Genomic DNA, 18,847 nt, shown 5'->3' on the forward strand with positions numbered 1-18,847 from the left:
TTGATTATCCACATTTGCAGCTTAATTTAGCTGTCGGGTAGGCTTCAGCTCAGGTGTGGTCTAGGTTTGATCGAAACGTAAATTTAAATTCAAACTGCAGAATGATCATTTTTTAGAAGGCCAATAACTAAAAACACACATCACTGGGAAAGAGATAGGTGCTACAGGTTAGAGGTCATTGATCATTTTTCAACAAACCTACGACCTCCACTGAGAACAGTGACGTGGGCATTGAGTGAGACTTTGAAATATGTTTGAAAGGAAGTGACTTATTCCTGATCTCCTATTCTTAACACCTGACAGCTAACAGAGTCACAACCCGGGGCCTTGAAGGCATCAGCCTCCCTTTCAGTAACTTTTTTTCCCTCAGTGAGGCTGATTATTAGGTTCATACTTCCCTCCTGCTGTGTGACAAAGTCTTCCCCTACTGAAGCAACAGCAAGTCTTTCACTTGCTCTGTAACATTCCCTTGATTCCTAGGGTGACCTGTCAATCATGCGGTGTGAGTACGGCGGCTGTTGAGTTTCTGTGGGTGCAGATATTATATTCACAGTTTCCTGTGGTAGTCAAGATGACTTTGTGGTAGTTATTCATAAACACCTGCGACTGCCAGAAATGTTAATGCTTCCTGTACAACAGTGAATGTTTCCTCACACATCAGCAGGTGTTAAGAGCAGCAGCATATTGTTGACTCTTCTTCTACCATCTGAAAATATCAGAGATTAATACTTTGAGTTTAATTATTTTTTAAATGTTTGCTTTTATAGTGCTACACCATTTCAGCTTTCACCTAGTTGAATCGGTCCTGTAGATAGAGACCTATGGTAGAAAGCGGCTAAATGGTAGGATAAGGTTTATGTGACAGAGCGCGTAGAAATGTTTTTCCTCATGGTCATTTATTGTGTGAGCTGACCTTTCCCTGACTGCCTGGATGCTGCTGTTTGATTTGAGGCTTTGGTGTGAGAGGACGTATTGAGCAAAGTTGTCAAAATGATGGCTGATTGAGCTTTATTATCTAATGTTGCTGTTTCATTTCCAGCAATTCCTGAAAGAGAGAGAGAGAGTGTGTGTGTGTGTGTAGTCTTCTCTACCTCTAAGATCTTTTCAATCCTTGTTCAAACCAGTCTTACCAACACAATTTATAAAGATCTTGGTTTTTACAAACCTAGCTGTCAATCACACAGTATCCACACCCCAATGCATACGATGCTTTATCGTCTATTTTACTCTAATGGGATCATGACTTACAAAATGATCATCATGATGTATTGAAGAAACTAGTGATCGAGGTGGGGAAAATTGTGAGGTGGGTGACCAGCCGAAACGACACCAGCGTACCAGTGGACACAATGCAATTTCTGACACACGCCGCCCTGCGTAACAACAGGGACGACAAACATAAACTAAGCTGAACTCTGCATTTCTCTCAAGCCGAGGGAGCTTTTATCTATTAGATACCTGCCTTTAGTGGGATCACAAGTTATTGGTTTATCTTTTCATAACAACTGGATCTGTCTGGTGTGTTAATGAAGGCTCAGAATCAATAATAATAATTGATATTATATGGCGCTTTTCTAGTCTTGATGACCACTCAAAGTGCTTTACAGTACAGTTTTTCGCTCCTTCACATATACATTGCATCAATGTGCAGCACTCTTTTCTATGGGTTTTCTTCCCCTTGTGATATTGAAGACGCCTCAGTCCATGTAAGTGAAAATGTATTTGAGGCTCTTTTGATCTGCTGGTTGGTGTAAAGAGGCAGAGAACAAACATTTATCTTTGTTTCAGACAAAGCTTGTTGACATGAAACCAGTGAATGAACGCTCTGAATCAAATACTGAATTTCATTCATGTGAGAGTTGAATACAGAAAATTAGAGCCTTTCATCTCTATTCAATTTTGCTATGAAGGTATAAATGCAATTAGATACTCTTTTACGCTGCATCATGTGACACATCACGTTTTGCAAGCACCTCGCTAAAAGAACACATTTTTAAAAGGAGTTTCAGCAAAGTGGTCCAACTGTGTCAGTTAAACTGCAGATGCCGAATCATAAAACATTACATGACCTCCAGCCAGCTGATTCAAATTGAAAACACATTGGGAAGAATAAGAATTAAGAATATATAATGAAATTAAGAAATATACAAATAAATACATAATTAAATATACAGTTTGGTTTGGAAGAAGGTTATATATGTATTTCTATATATGTATATTATCTATTCATTTATTAACTTTTGGCCATTTCAGTCCTCCATACAGTATATTACATGATGAATCAGCTGTTTCTAGAACACTGCCGTATGTCCAACTTACTGCAGTTATGACCAATATATAAAGTCTGAGGCGGTTTGTAATATGAAAATAAAATAGGGAACATTTTTAAACATTTGACAGATCTAACTTTGTGAGGAACCAGCCAGAAAGGTCAGCGAGTACATGACACGTTACTTGACCTTTTCAATTTATCGTAGATTCCCCCACTCTCTGCAGAACTAAAAGTCTGCTCATGTCTCCCCTCATCCTTTCTTCTAAATTCACTGTAGTTCTAATCTTTTTGTATTTGTTGTGCACATACAGTATGTGCGGATCCATTGTAGCACTACTTGGTAACAAAACAGCTTGTGTTTGGTGTTTGCTTTTTGTGAGGTCTCAAGGTTTCTCACGACTAAATCCCAAGTGAAGATTCTTCTAATGTGTGACCACCATCTGTGCCGCATCATTTCATGGCTCCGCCGCCAGTACGTTTTGCAATTTACATGCTCTTTTTTAGGGCCGACTTATGACCTGGAGACCAGCTGTCGCCTAGCAACCAGACAGCCATGCAGATGGAGAGGACAGAAAGATTGGTAGACAGACAGATGAAGTAAAGAAAAAAACCAGATTTCTCATATTTGTATTTTTTATTAAAGAAGGTCCTCTGCCCCCATTTTCAGATAATAATCTCTGGAGTTAGAATGTTTCTGCGAAGCCCTTTTATTCCAACATGCATTTCCTCATATTTCATATCGTGTCATGCATATCATAACATGGAGCAATTCAAAAGAGGGAGTGCTTGTTCATGTCATTAAGGGATTCCTAATGTCAGCATTCTAATCTTCTGTTCATATCTGGCATTAGCATATGTCTTGGGTGATCTGATCACGCATCTCTAACTAGGTGTGAACAACAACATTTAAAACTGCAGATTTCTGTCACGCAATCTGTTCATTCCAATTGAACCAAAGTCTGTCTGCACATATTTGATGACGATGTAAACGATGGTGAACTTTGACTGTGAATGACGACAAACAAACAATGAAGCACTTTGATGGGCGAGATGCGGAGTCCAAAATTAAGGGAGGTATTGCAGCTTTTTAGGCTAAGGAGGAACAGTTTGCAGATATTTATGAGACATGAGTAGATAAAAGTTTTTCAAATAAAATGATTAAACTTTTTAAATCGTCAGCTAACAAGCTGATAACTGTGATTTGGCAAGTTAACTGACGGCAAAGTTTTTCCTGACGAAAATAAAGCTCTATATATACAAACAGCCCAGGAGAGAGAAATTTAATAAATGAGAATGATGAGAGCTGTCACGTTCCGTTTTACATCGATTTTTTTTTCAGATATACTTAGATCAAAAATCTACGATGTGTCTCCACTTTCTTCTCTTCTTCTTCAAAAATGAAGCTAAATGATCTTATATACTATATACGAACACTGCCATCTTCTGCTTTTGACAGACAGAAACTAAATACTTTTTACATGCAGTGTAAAGACGCTTCTGTCAAACTCTAGTCTAATAAGTATTAAGGGTTGGAAGGTAATGTGAAGGCCAGAACAGCATAGATAATCATCTTGTCTCTGCTGCCCTTTAGAGTACTTGTTAAGTCTGCTGTTACTGTTAAGTCTGAGGACTCTCGCTGAAACCTGGATCACACCTCACGCCCCATGATTATTCTTTTCCTCTGAGAGAAAATATTCCTTTGTGATTGGTCCTTGGTATTTCTAACTTGTGGTCTGTGGCCTGCAGCATTGAAATGTGTGTGTGTGTGTGTTTTCTCACCTGGAAAAACAAAGGCGTACCATGCTCCTTCGCTGACATGTCAGTTACCATGGAAACAACACTCACTTCCCTTTTTCCTCTCACCTCCGACGTAACACTGATTATGGTGTGTGTATACCTCCCATCTTCCCTGTCGCACTCACACACTTTAACACACAATTAATTTGCACAGTTTCAAAAGACCCAGTGGTCAAAAAGCAGATAATAATAGAAGCATTATTATAGATATAGATAATATGGATTATTAGATATTTATTTTTATCGAAATGACAGCAGATAACACACATAACTTTCCCTCCTGTCAAAGTGCAGCCAGTATCTTATTTAAGGCACATTTATATGCAGTACAATTTTCAAACATGCACATGTTGACATTCAGTAAGCAGGAGTATGACCTTTAAATACTAATCCAAAAGCACATTGGTGATATTTTGTCCGATTCTTCTAGAAATTGTTGATTAGTACTAAATATTGCATATAATGTATGTAAATACAACTAGGTAGTGCAGGTTGTGGCCTTTATTTTTTCTGAATTATCTTCCAGTGATTCTAGTATTTCTTCTTAAATATTTGGGGTTTAATTTCAGCAATGTCACATTCAAAGCTGATTATTTCTTAGTTTCTATGATTGATTTGTTGTATTTTGGGCGCTTAAATGTCAGGGATAGCTGGAAGCATAATGAAAAGAGCTGTGAGTGCCTACTTCATCCTTTGAAACAAACTCAAAGATTTGATGATGATGTGGTGTCACCCTCGAGTCAATGAGCTGCGATTACTGTCCTTTCAGCCTGAGAGGTGCATGGGCGAGGAGGAGGAGGAGGAGCGGGAGGGGGAAGTTTGGGTGGGAGGAGAGGTCGAAGACAAAGAGAGAGTGAAGTGGAAAATTGAAGTGATGGGGCAGCAATTATGATGGAGAAGCAATATTGTGGCAATATCGCAGGCCAGTTCTGTCAGCCATTATATTGCCATTCTTCATGAGAAACTTCACAGTGCACCCTATTGCGCACATTGATTTCTTCGGACGGCTTGTTCATAACAATCGTTGTTTCAAGCAACACTGAGCCGACGCAGATGTAACCTCAAAAAAACAAAGGGCGTGGATGGTCGCTGAGTGATGGGGCAGCTTCAAGCAGTAGATCATTCTTAATAGAACTATTGGAAGGTACATTTTCATTTCTGTAACAAAGACATATGGAGTGCATTTTTAAAAGAGGAAAGCGGTAAACATTTAAGTGAATGTAAGTCTGAATACATTTTTTTTTATCTTTGGGAGATGAATATTGGTAATTCCATTTGAATACGCAGCAGACTGGAACCGGCTACCAATTGAGCTTGTTTTCTATGTATTATTAAGGGCCTTTTACACACCTGGTATTAACATGTGGTTTTTGTGATCAGATCACAAGCGCACACCTCTAAGTACAGATGTGAACGCACTCAGATTGGATAGCGATGTGTGTCCACATTCTTTTAGCAAAGTGAATGCAAATCCGTCTTGGGCCACATATGAAGATGCCTAGTCAGCAGTCGTTCTCTTAAAAACAACAAAACTTGGTCTTTGTGAAAAGAAATGACAAACATGTTGGTTTGTATAGAGCGGGGAGGGGAGATCCGATGTGAGATCCGATTACGAGACTCATGTGGAGCCACATTTTAATGCCAGGTGTGAAGACACGCACTCAGAGTCTGTCCACTTGTGATCGGATCACAAAAACCACATGTTAATACAGTACAATGTGTGTTCGGGGCCAAAGCCTCACCTTTTGCTGCTTGAATTTATGAATCGAGGCTGTAATCAAGGAAGTTCTAATGGATTCTATAGTGCCCAGTTTTCAAGGTACATAAATATTATGTACAAAATGAGCATTCAATTGACTTGTGAGCTTTAGCAGATGATAAAATGTATAACCACATGGATGCAGAAACCATAGAACTGAGGGAAAGCCAAAAGATATTTGGAGGAGGTTATGTATTCGCTATTGTCCTCTGGTTACTTTGTTAGTTATTTAGTTCATTTGTTTGTTTTTCAGCATGATCATGAAAAAACTGCTGAATGTATTTCCACAAAACTTGGTGAAAGGATGGGGCAAGAAAAAAGCCATTAAATTTTGACATGGATCCGGACAAAGAGGCAGATCCTCAAATGTTTTCCCCCTTTTTGTAACATTGTGAGAAAGAATGTTTTGTTGTTGTTGTTGTTGTTGTTTATTTTTAAATTTTCATTAATTTCTAATTGAATAATTACTGGATCTTAATGAAAACATCTACATTGATTTGTTCTGGTTTGAAGAGCATGCACAGGTGTTGGGTGGAATATTCCTTTAAAGAAGGATGACTCTCAGTCTCCTCACTCCATAAATCAGCTTTGGTTTGAAAAGGAGAGATGAAAGAAATCGCTCAATGTCAAGTGCATTGACATCAATTTAGCAGAGTACACACACTGCTTTATATAAGACAGGTTGGTAGGCAAACAGACACAGCCAGTAATCAGGATGAATGGAAATATTGTTTAAAACAAATAAAGCTCCATTTGAAGGTTATATAAGCAGAGAGTTTGATTCAAAGTAGAGACTGTACCATTACTTGCATAACCACAATATCAGCTGAAGTGTAGGGATTCAAATTAGTGTTATGATGAGCCTGTTTTATGTATTTTCCTCATTGTAGCTCAAATATTTTCATTACTATTCATGATTTGCTTTTCTCTCTTATATATTTGTGGTCCAAAGTCATCTCTTACACCTGCCTCTCTGTCTGACTTATGATTGTATTAACCATCTGCTTCCAGGTTATTAAACAGTACACTGTGTTAGTAGTCCGCATTTATGTTTCTGCTGCGAGTTTCTAAGTGTTTTACGCTTTTATTACCTCTGCATACATACTGTACCTGATTTATATCTGAGGGAGTTTTAGCTTCTACCTCCATCACAGTCCTAATTCTCCCACTGATCTTTAATAATTCATCATATTTGAACATTTTATGAAACTCCACTGCTGCTCTGAGTCTGTTTAAACCCATGAGGAAATCGTAATGAGACCGGGGCTTTTCTTTTCGTGCAGGAAAAAAAGTATTTGTAGTCAGGGGACAACAAATTTAAGAATTAAGAATCTAAAATTAAGTTTATACATTTCTCCTTTGGTCAAAATAATCTTAACATTGCTCTATTGATAAAGACTCGAGGGTCCCTATTTGATAAGTTCAACTGGCTTCAAAGTTTGCAGCAGTCGGCTCACATCCCTGCATCGCTATTTCCTGACATGATCTGGGTTGACGGCCCCGCTCTTCAATCAAGATTTAATTGAATCTAAACATCCTAAAAGGCACTGTGTCCTCTGCTAATATACTTTTCAATAAATATGCTTTCTGCTCCCTTGTTCTTGTGTTAAATAACCCAAATGGGCCGCACGCCTGACAAATATGGTCACGAGGGAAATATGAGCAAATATTTAGATTTGTTATAAGAGTGGAAAAGACACATTTCTCCCCGTGTTGCCGTCAGTTTGATGAACAATGAGCTGATGGCAACATGGGCAGCAGGGTGGAGTGCAGGGAAATGAAACCAGCGTCCCATGTGGGATATTATTGTGGAGACTGCATTAGCAGAAGATGCAAAGCAAGGCAAGCGGCTTCTGATGAAAGCAAAGAGAGGGAGATTAGGGAATTATCTTTCTCTTTACTGCAGTAATTGGTTTCTATCTAGGCCTACATAGTCTAAAAACAAAGGTAGCCCATGAATGCATTAAACTCCAGATTCCATTTATCCATTATTATATTCCTCTTGCAAATTATTAATTCACCATCCATCAGCTGGAGGATTTTATTTGTCTTTAAATAACTAGCAGGCGTTTGTAGGTGTTCACAGTATTCATTGCGTTTTGTTGAAAAATCAATGAGGAGCATGGAGATTGTTTTTGTTTTTTTCTGAAAGTTAAGAGCAGAGTTAGATAAATGTTAAGCAGCTTACAGATTAGATAGTTGCTGAGGATACAGGGAATGGAAGCTTTTTTTGTACTTTTACTAGTTTTGTAGTTCACTTTTGTACTTTGCACTTTTGTAATTATCGTAGCAAAAGAACCAGAAATACTTAAATCCACAGCCAACTGTTTTCTCTCTGGTTCTTGTATGAATTATATAAGATGAAACAATCTTTGAATGGGTGAGTTTTGGAAGTGCCATCTTGCTCCGATTACATCATTTGGAGCAATACTGTGCAGTAGAGAGGGGGCCTCCATGGAGTTGGATTTAAAGACGTTGTCACTGTTCAAGTAGAGAAATAAGTAAAAATGGGTCTGAAAGTTTGAGGTGATTTTCAGTGTATTGAAGTTTTTCCGCCCTTGACTAACCATCAGTCACAATGGAGGAGGAAAAACTAAAGATTATTAATCGCACCTCCAGAGGTTTTCACTTATTTGAATTGCAGAGCACTATGTGATTAAAATAAAGGCCACTCTAATGTGCAGCCATATTCTTCTAAAGATGCTTTTCCATGGTCTCAGTATCCTCATGCAGCGACGGCAGAGAAGCAGTGACTCATCCCGGAAATGCTGTGTTCAATTAAATACCGCTTGTTGAATGGGTATGTATTCGGTACAGAAACTCCAATGAGCCCTGACTGAAATTAACAAGCACAATAATGGTTATGACTTAAATTGTCCTTCAGTAGATGTGGGTTTATTAGGCAGTAAATTATTTTGGCAAAATGATTATACACATAGGCTTTTATTGGGAAACAGGGAAATGAGAATTTCAGATGACATAGGTAACGGCACCTATGTTTCCTTTCTCCCTCCCCAAGCCTATCCAGCTCTCGCATACTCGTGTGTGTGTGTGTGTGTGTGTGTGTGTGTGTGTGTGTGTGTGTGTGTGTGTGTGTGTGTGTGTGTGTGTGTGTGTGTGTGTGTTCCCCTAAGGAAGATTCCTGTCATATATATAGGGCAGGTGTGCAGCTGGGATGTCATGAATCTCAATAACTCATTTAGATTAATTACCAGCAGACTGACTGAATGACCCCAGAGATTTCATTACAGGCTAAAACTCATACATGGGAATGGGTAGATAGATGAGGATATGTGTCTGTGTGTGTTTGTGTGTATTTATGCCTGTGTTTGGTTGCAGCTTTTGCAGAATGCACAGTGATGATGCATTTAGAGTAAACACGTTTGGAGAAGTTTTCTTCAAACCATGGAGAATTTCCTGTGACCCGTTTATTTTACCTGCAGTTCAATACTTGGTGGCATCAATAATCAAACAAGTGCAGCAGAGAAAATGTCCTTAATGTTTCATGTAAGCTGTAAGTTGAAGCCTAAACCTAAACCACCTCCACTGCAGGTTTCATTTTGGAATCATGATCTTTGGCGCAGTGTTAGCTGCAGAGTCTCCCTCAGCTAATTAACTTTGTGTTGATGCAGTAGATGCTTCTATTAAGAACAGTTATTACCAATATAATTGCCTGAATGTTAAGATGCATTATTCGTAACCGCTTCCTTCCACTGTACACTGTACAAAATACACCACATATATGCTGCCATGTTGTGCTGGTGAAGTCATTTGGAGCCAGAGTCTGGTCCGTATTGATCAGGGACTTAAGCTGCGGTATCGAGATCCACCAATAGCAAGACAATCTCAGCTGTCAATCATTTTAATAGCATCAAATAACAAGGAACTCTTATTAAAAACAAATTACCAGATGCATGAACACTTAAACATACATCAGTGTTATAAGAAATACCTGAAATAAAAATAAGTATTGTGATGGAAGTTTTCTGTCCTTATGTCTTGCCACTGGTCTAATATGCAAAAGAGATGGACTTGTGCCTCTTTGTCTTGGGGATCTCAGTTAGATATGAAAGTCCATGAGTGTAGACACTACAATATACTGCTAGTTGGAAATTTCATGGTATCTGTATCGACAACTACATTTTTGGTATCATGACATTTCTGGTCTGTAGCCTATCTGCTGACATAGAGGGGGTGGGGTTTATGACCTATACTGTAGTTAGCCACTAGGGGGCAATCAAGATATTTTGGCTTTACTTTTCATGTCATGTGATCCATCTTTATATAAAGTTATTAGGTATTAGTTGATTTATTTACAACTATATGATAGAAAATATTTTTTTTCTCATATGATCTGGAATAATCAGCTTGTTGCACAATAGTAAGGCCATGTCATGAAAGAAAAACTGCTCTGAATTTCTGTCAATCTTATTTATTGCATCTCATACAGACAGCTGATGGTAAAAAGAGCCTTGACTTTGGCAGAACGAATGCGGAAAGGTTTGCACAACCTAAGAAATGTCCTGAAAATGCTGCCCAGTGTAATAATTGAAAATTCAAGTCTAACTCTACTGTGCACTCTGATTTTGATGAAGCAATATTCACATAACGGCAGCACCCTTCTCTGATCGCCTTCAGGAGACAAATCTCTGTAACATCTGTCTCTTCAACACACATTTGTTTCCTTGCTTCACAGTGAAATGTGCCTCTGGCCGTCTCGAATAACTGCGCCAGCATTTTGGAGGTATGATAAGAAGTTTCAAAGGAGAATTTCATCGACCTCCTATCTAGCTGTTACAGCATGTATCTTTCCCCCGAAATGAACTTTTCTGGTGGTTCATCTTGGGTTTTTAAACGCCTCCTTTTTCCTCCTATTTATTTGTCAATTTGTCTGAATCGCAGAATGTTCCGAGTATTTAGTTTGCTTGAATGTATCAATCAGACATCGATTTGTTTACCTAATCTTCTTTTCTGTGCTTTGTTTTGAGCAAAGCTGTCGGCACATCATGAACCGCTGCCTCTCTGCTGTGTGCTACAATTGTTATAAGTGTAAACTGGTGTAAACCCACTCCGTCTGCCTCAAGGCTGCTCAGACAAGAGGTGTGAAGTGACTCATGCAGAGAGGAGACAACATTTAAAAAGATTTTGACAAGCACAAAGGTGAGAAGCTCTTTGCCACTAAACTCTTCTCTGTTTTTAGTCGTATTTAAGGAGAAGGATCAACTTTTGACTTGAATTTACTGTGTGCCAATATAGACGTTCTCTAATGGTGTTTGACTATATGTCTACATTAATTAAAATAACATCTGTTGAAGCTGTCAGAGTTATTTCAACTTAACAGTGCATCAGTGTGCCGCGACAGTTAAAACACCAGCAGGTTAAATATGGATGGCCCCCAGTTGACTGCTGTTTCCACTGACAACAGATCCTTTCCCCCCTGTGGTTTTCCTCTCACCTCCTCTTAACTTGTGTGACAGCAGCTTTTTTATTTCCCTTTCTTTTCATTTCCTCTCCTCTCATTGTTCCCATTTATTTTTTATTTGAATTTTTTTCATTCATTTTCTTTTTCATTCACCTCCTTTTCTCCTATAATTTCCTTCTCTGTATTCATGTACACTGGGCATGCATGTAGCCAGTGGATTCACAGATTGTTTGAATATTATGCATCTTCTTGTGCATGTAGGAAGTTGCACCTTTATAACGTGCAGATTTCTATGGTCAGCAACACTTAATGCTACAGTACTATTAGTCGAGTACTTGCCATTTATTTCTTCCAGAAAAAGATCACATGACTCAGGAAGTGAACGTTGCTGTCTATATAAGGTATACACAGGTTTTTCAAATGTGGATAAACCCGCAAGGAAACAGCACACAACAGGAGAAAGCACTATGGAGACCAGGGACAATGTTACAGGGGTTACACTTTTATATATTTAACTTTCGTCCCTCTATTAAACTCAACATTGACTGGACGTCTTGCCAGTGTAGCATATTGCATGATGCAAAGAAAAAAAGAGCTTTTGCACGTAAGATGTAAAAAACAATAAGTACACAGTTTTACATAGCTATTAATGCTGAAGTCCAATACAAATCATAACGTCATGCCGGGAAATGTTTACTGTCAGCATCTAGACTGGCAAAATAAAGAAGAGAAGAAAATAGCGCCCGATTGTCATGTTTCCATTTTTGCTGATCGTTCGATCAGATTCAGGTTGTGGCCATAAAACACAACCACACAGTATTCAAACTAAAACAGGGACAGCAGAGTTTCCAAATGTCTCAATTTCAGGGATTTGAAAACTCCAAATGCATTTTAAAAGTAAAATGTGATTGTGTGGATGTAGCCTTTAGATCAGAAACCATGTCACCCAGCAGGCATGAAGGTCATCTCTGTACCTTTTGAAATGCAGATCGCACTCCTCTCCCCTGCGGTTGAACAGACTCTTTTACCAATGAATCTCTTAGAAATGCTGATGTCGCCAATCACTCTGCGTTTGTGAGTCATGTTTGCTGTTACTCATCCTTTACACAGATTGGTGCGCAGATTGAACCCACTGTCTGCATTCAGAGTGGGTGCCATCTGTTTAGTGATTGACTCTTGACTTGAGTGGAATGTGACTGAGCATTCAAATCGTCCTGTCAGTATTATCTTGATTTAAATTCTATTGTATTCCATTTTGTATTCAGCCTTGTTTTTCTAGCATTAGTGTTTAAGGCCTTGCTCTGCAGTACAGGAAACAATTATAAAATTCTGAAATCCACATATCAGTTATACAAGGTTAAAATTAGAACAGCAGTAATTCACTTTTTTCACAGGACATGTTGTCAACCCAAGTTTAAAAAAAAGTGCCTCAATCAGAGTAGACTACTAGAGAAACAAGGGGAGAATGAGTAGAACAAAATAAAATTTATTGTGAACAAGAGGAATAGACTTTGGCGCTGAGACTCCAGTAGGAAGTAGATCACCATGGCAGCAGCTTCTATGAATTAGGTGCTTTGGATATGAGGGAGACTTCCCCCCAGAGATCAGATACTGGTGGTGGTGATGAGGAATGGAGCACGAAGTTAGGATGTCTGATGAAGGGCTTCTGGGTGTTCAGAGTTGAGGTGGTGCAGGGGTGGAGGTGGGTCACTCAGTGATCGTGGTATTGAAATGACAATGAATGACAGGAGGGAGAGGGAACATTACAGCGTAGAACGTACAACAATAGCAACGTAACATTACTGACTTATTCTGCTGATAGGTCGAGAGGACATGCAGTAGGTCAAGCTGATAGTGAGCGCCCTCTTCTGGATCCCGGGGCAAACCTTAGATGGTCTGATGCACTTCTACACTGACTATTTTATTTATAGTAGTCTGAATATGAACCAAATTCAAATTATTTGAATAAATAGTGACAGCCCAATTGAAAATGACTGATAAACACAGGTTTCCCTGAGTTTTTCTGGTACAACATATTTATCCTCTAAATACAATCTGAAAACAAACTGTCCTCTAATCCACACTCACTTGTGCCTTGTTAAGAAACCATAAGATCATAGGATAAAAGATTGATGTCATAGAGACAAGAATAGAATGATAGTGTTTAGCCTTAGAGTTGTTGCCGCTCCTGTGAACTGTGTGTCAACCACTAACAGTGAATAGTTTGTGCGGGTCATCGTGTTGCTGAAAAAGCAGCGAAGAAAAGCGACAGTGACAAACAGAGAACAAAAGAGCTTCTTTCTCCGAGCCCTTCACTCCTCTGTTCCCCCCTAGGTTTAAAGCAGGTTATTAATAATTGAGCGAGGGGAGTTTTGCGGTGGCAGATCTATCATGAATCCTCCTCTGCGCCTGTCACTGCACGGATAGTAGATGGATACTGGACCAGCCTCTTTCACATCCCCATATGGCAGATAAAGACAGGGTGTGGAAAAAAGAAATACAGGACTTCACTGTGCAATATGTTGTTCAAATGCAGTTTTTACTCAACACTGTTTTTCACACATGTTAATGTAAAGTGTACATGACATGCAACACCATAACAGGTAAACATTATATATGGGACTTGTGATTACAAGCTATGTATGGCTGTGATTGGTCTTATGTATAGACTATAGTATATACAAATGGATGTAGACTCCAGGTCCGGAAAGTGAACCCAAAGTGGAAGTGCCTGAAACATTAATCCTGTCATAGACCAGCAGGGGTGGCTTCATTGGTAAAAAGAAGTTCGTTAGGAAAGAAGTCTGTGAAACAATTACTTCACTTCTCACTTTATTTACAACATCAGGAAACATTTTTATACAGAGTTTATGTTCACAATCTCTGGTTTCAAGTCTTCTTCAATGCAACATGATGTTCATTTAGCAAATCATGGATAGTAGTAAAATAGACCGTACAGCACCGTATGCATTGGGGCATGGATACTGTGTGATTGACAGCTAATTCATGGTTACTCCTGGTTTAAAACCAACAAGATGACACTGGACAAAATGCCAAACTCGACTCTCCAAAATGGCAGTTCACAAGCCAATGGATGAGTTTCCACTTGGTTGTAGGTCTGTTCTATGACTGCTGATAATGCCTCTTTGAAAATCTAAATGGGAATCATTCTGAAGATGCCAGGCTATGGCCACCCACCAGTATGAGTCAAACTGGCAATGGCAGGGGCTGATTGTTGAGTAAAATGTGCTAGCAAGGTTGGAGTTCACCCACTGAGCTGTCATCAAGGGGCCGGAAATTATTTCTGTAAAGAAAGTGAAAAACAGTTACATCCTTGAACTTTTAGCCGTGTCACCTTCCATGTGATGATGGACAGCGTGTCTGCAGGGAGAGCTGCCTTACCACTGAATAATAGAAATCTCAGCTGGAAAATCAAATGGAGTTTAAAAATGTATGCACCTTTGTGTCGCTTCCTCTGCTCAGCTGCAGGTGCCTCTGCTGGTATGTTTTTAATTCATAATCAGCCAGAGACCTTTCCAACATGTCTCAAACCCAAAATGGAAAAAGTTACACTGCCTGGCTCAGGTTGTTTCCATTTCTGTCTCTGACTTTTGCTGTATCTGCCTTGGTGCAAGTTTGAGACTGATGGGAAAACCTCCTTCCCTCTATTCATTGATTACTTTAATGGGATTTGTTTCAAACAGGAGCCATGGTGGTTGTGTTGTCATGAACACTGGGACTCCGGAGCTTTCAGAACCACTGCTACTCTAGCTTCAGTTGTGACAGCAGCTCCCCTGCATACAAGGGTTGCACAATTTACTGTAGCTGCTTGTGTTTTCACATGAGCTGTAGTATTCTTTCAGCGTTAAGAAGTACAGGCATGATTTGGAGTCATGGAACATGTCTAAATTTTAGCCAGAAAGTCACATGGCATAAAAGTTTGATTGATTACATCATCCAAGGACGATTGTTGACGTTTTTCTTTGTTTTTGTGGGATTAAGAAAGGCTCATAGAAATGTGTTCATTTTGGAACTTTTAGTCAGATATTCTCACTGTAGGTAAACACAACAAATGAGAGGTGGGGCACTTTTATTTTATGCGTATTTTGACTTTTTCGCTTGGTCCATATCTTTGACTTCACTTTTGGGAGCTGTCATGTCGTCCATCCTTATATTTGCTTTTATTTAAGTAAATCTACTATTAAATTAATCTTACGCTGACATTATTATCTTGTATTAGTATCAGGTCCAACCACACTTTTGTGTATTTTTCTGTCAGTCCCTATATGTTTGTATGTTTGACTCCATCCATCCATGTGTCTGTCTGATGCTTGGCTCCTGGCAACCGCTGGCCCCTCAGTGCCCTCAGATGGAAACAGCTGCGCCGCTGCACCTGCAGACAGGGGTCGTTTATACGGGCAAGATCTGATCAGATCCACTTAAAATGCTGTTTCTATGTGAAGCTACATTGTTAGGTATCCAGGAAAGAACTGATCAAGATTCATGCTCACATGTAGTTTCTTCATAGCAATATCTGAACAACAGACAACACGTGACCAAAAGCACATACAGTATGTCAGCTCTATAGGGGACTTATTGACACAAGAATTGCCTCTTACACATACCTGACAGCCTCTTCTTTAGCTGATTCGATTTTCCACTTCTCCCGTTCGACATACACTACCGTTCAAAAGTTTGGGGTCACTTAGAAATTTTCTTATTTTTCAAAGAAAAGCACAGTTTTTTTCAATGAAGATAACATTAAATTAATCAGAAATACACTCTATACATTGTTAATGTGGTAAATGACTATTCTAGGTGGAAACGTCTGGTTTTTAATGAAATATCTACATAGGTGTATAGAGGCCCATTTCCAGCAACTATCACTCCAGTGTTCTAATGGTACATTGTGTTTGCTAATCGCCTTAGAAGACTAATGGATGATTAGAAAACCCTTGAAAACCCTTCTGTAATTATGTTAGCACAGCTGAAAACTGTTTTGCTGGTGAGAGAAGCTATAAAACTGGCCTTCCTTTGAGCTAGTTGAGTATCTGGAGCATCACATTTGTGGGTTCGATTATACTCTCAAAATGGCCAGAAAAGAGAACTTTCATGTGAAACTCGCCAGTCTATTCTTGTTCTTAGAAATGAAGGCTATTCCATGCGAGAAATTGCGAAGAAACTGAAAATTTCCTACAACGGTGTGTACTACTCCTTCAGAGAACAGCACAAACGGGCTCTAACCAGAGTAGAAAGAGAAGTGGGAGGCCCGGTGCACAACTCAGCAAGAAGACAAGTATATTAGAGTCTCTAGTTTGAGAAATAGACGCCCCACAGGTCCTCAACTGGCAGCTTCTTTAAATGGTACCTGAAAACGCCAGTGTCAACGTCTACAGTGAAGAGGCGACCTGGGATGCTGGCCTTCTAGGCAGAGTGGCAAAGAAAAAGCCATATCTGAGACTGGCCAATAAAAAGAAAAGATTGATATGGGCAAAGAACACAGACATTGGACAGAGGAAGATTGGAAAAAAGTGTTATGGACAGACGAATCAAAGTTTGAGGTGTTTGGATCACACAGAAGAACATTTGTGAGACGCAGAACAGGTGAAAAGATGCTGGAAGAGTGCCTGACGCCATCTGTCAAGCATGGTGGAGGTAATGTGATGGTCTGGGGCTGCTTTGGTGCTGGTAAAGTGGGAGATTTGTACAAGGTAAAAGGGATTTTAAATAAGGAAGGCTATCACTCCATTTTGCAACGCCATGCCATACCCTGTGGACAGCGCTTGATTGGAGCCAATTTCCTCCTACAACAGGACAATGACCCAAAGCACACCTCCACATTAAGCAAGAACTATTTAGGGAAGAAGCAGGAAGCTGGTATGCTGTCTGTAATGGAGTGGCCAGCGCAGTCACCAGATCTCAACCCCATTGAGCTGTTGTGGGAGCAGCTTGACCGTATGGTACGCAAGAAGTGCCCATCAAGCCAATCCAACTTGTGGGAGGTGCTTCAGGAAGCGTGGGGTGAAATTTCTACAGATTACCTCAACAAATTAACAGCTAGAATGCCAAAGGTCTGCAATGCTGTAATTGCTGCAAATGGAGCATTCTTTGACAAAAGCAAAGTTTGAAGAACAAAATTAATATTTCAAATAAAAATCATTATTTCTAACCTTGTCAATGTCTTGACTATATTTTCTATTCATTTTGCAACTCATTTGATAAATAAAAGTGTGAGTTTTCATGGAAAACACGAAATTGTCTGGGTGACCCCAAACTTTTGAACGGTAGTGTACCTGCACTTTGAGTTCAGTTGTGGATAATAAAGGCTGCTATTGAGATTCAAAGAGTACAGATATAAAGGTTTCCTCAAGTGCTGAAGAGGAGAAAACATGGATAAGGCTCCTACATGTCTGAAAATCACTTGCTTCCAGGATCCCCACTTTTCTTAAGACCATTTGTTTCAGAGTTTCAGAGCTGTGGAACGGCGCTGCCAAAAATCATGTGATTCAACAGCTCAGAGCTTTTCCAGCATACATGCAACACTTTTCAGATCTCCAATTACAGGGTTTCAAACCCAGTAAACAAATGGATGCACTGGGAGAATATTTCAAGTTTGAAACCCTGAAAATAGGTTGGAGACACACTCTAAAAAGAGCTCTGCAGGTTTGAAGAAGGAAACTTAAATACAAAATATTATTTGCAGAGATTTACATTTTTTTTCAGCTTATTAAAACATTATACAAGGTTTCTAAACTTTATTTCAAACACCCAAAGCCTTTTTTCAGTTTCAGAATATGGTATTAATTGATATTATCCCATATTGCTATAACCTCACTTTAGTTCATTAAACACTACAGGGCACTGTAATATTTACCTACACACAGATTAAAAATTTAGGGGGCCAATTTGAGCATGGAGATATTCTATTATTAATAGTTGTAATATTAACATTAAGAAAACATGATTTCTTAATGTTAATATTACAACTATTAATTACAACTACTAATTTCCATTCTCTCTTAGTCCCGACCTTCTCTTCTAAACTCGAGTGTGAGGAGTGCGAGGTGTCGTGATCCTGCTCTGATGAGGAGGTGAGAAAGGGGAGAAGCGGGGAAGTATGTGGAAGAAATAATTAGAGGAGAGGTGGAGGGGTTAGGCAGTAAGGCTGCATGTCGCCTGCCCATGGCTACGCTCTTTGATTGCAGCCCGCTCGCTGATACAAGCGAAGCCCAATTGAACCCACTCACTTCCTCGGGACGAGATGATTGGATGGCTAGAAAGTGCTATTCCTGTCCACCTTAACACTTTGAACTCTGCAATAGAAATTACCAGTGCAGATATTGGTATTTTCGCATACTGTGATGTATCTCCAAATGCTTCATATCACTGATCCCTGTATAACCTAAGCTAAAATAATATTTAAGTCAATAAACCATCAGATATTTATTTAAGTAATGGATTTAATACAAAAATACTCAAATCTGACAGGTTTTTCCCAATTTTTTGCTAACTAAATGCATAAATCATACTGTTCTAACAGATTTCTAAATATAGAAATTTAAACAATATGTATCTTAACACTTCATATGTTATTTGA

General features: G+C 39.2%; 1 protein-coding gene across 1 annotated transcript in view; it reads left to right on the plus strand.

Annotated features, from left to right (window-relative positions):
* LOC118101301 (proton myo-inositol cotransporter) overlaps positions 1-18,847 on the plus strand; it is a 66,604-nt gene that overhangs the window by 15,275 nt on the left and 32,482 nt on the right. The gene's annotated exons all lie outside the window — the stretch shown is intronic.

The sequence above is a fragment of the Hippoglossus stenolepis genome, chromosome 22 (assembly GCF_022539355.2).
Source record: "Hippoglossus stenolepis isolate QCI-W04-F060 chromosome 22, HSTE1.2, whole genome shotgun sequence".
Classification (NCBI taxonomy): domain Eukaryota; kingdom Metazoa; phylum Chordata; class Actinopteri; order Pleuronectiformes; family Pleuronectidae; genus Hippoglossus; species Hippoglossus stenolepis.